The 428-nt window shown below is 64.3% G+C and overlaps 1 protein-coding gene across 1 annotated transcript in view; it reads right to left on the bottom strand.

The window, feature by feature from the left end:
- The window catches only part of ORAI2 (ORAI calcium release-activated calcium modulator 2), a 12,262-nt gene that overhangs the window by 11,714 nt on the left and 120 nt on the right, over positions 1–428 (bottom strand). The gene's annotated exons all lie outside the window — the stretch shown is intronic.

The following is a 428-nucleotide window of genomic DNA, read 5'->3' as shown; positions in this document are numbered from 1 at the left end:
GGAAGCTCGGGCATCCCTCGCTCTCCCGCCCCAGGCCAGCCTCCCTGAGCCCCGGTGACAGGACAATAAGGCTGCGCTGTCTGACCCTTGGTCTGGCCAGCAAGTCCAGGGCAGGGTGGGGCCTGCCTTGCCCGCGGTGTGTGGGTCTAAGCGCAGAATAGGACCACATGGTTTTCAGGGTCAGTCCCGGAGGATGCCCAGGACCGATCGTTGGCCGTAAGGAGGATGGGGAGAGGCCAAAAGGGCGCACCCTGCAAAGAGAGAGAGGGATCAGGGATCCCGTTATGTGACTACAGGGCGGGTAGGAGTGAGGGGAAGAACGTGGGGGAAACGGTGGAAGGGCAGACTGGGAAGGGCCCAGACAGCCACGCGCGAGTTTGCCTGGGTGGGCGGTGGCATACGCGGGCTGGAGCTGTCAGGTAGTCACC

The sequence above is a fragment of the Myotis brandtii genome, unplaced genomic scaffold (genome assembly GCF_000412655.1).
Source record: "Myotis brandtii unplaced genomic scaffold, ASM41265v1 scaffold583, whole genome shotgun sequence".
Taxonomy (NCBI): domain Eukaryota; kingdom Metazoa; phylum Chordata; class Mammalia; order Chiroptera; family Vespertilionidae; genus Myotis; species Myotis brandtii.
This window is presented reverse-complemented; position numbering and strand designations above follow the sequence as displayed.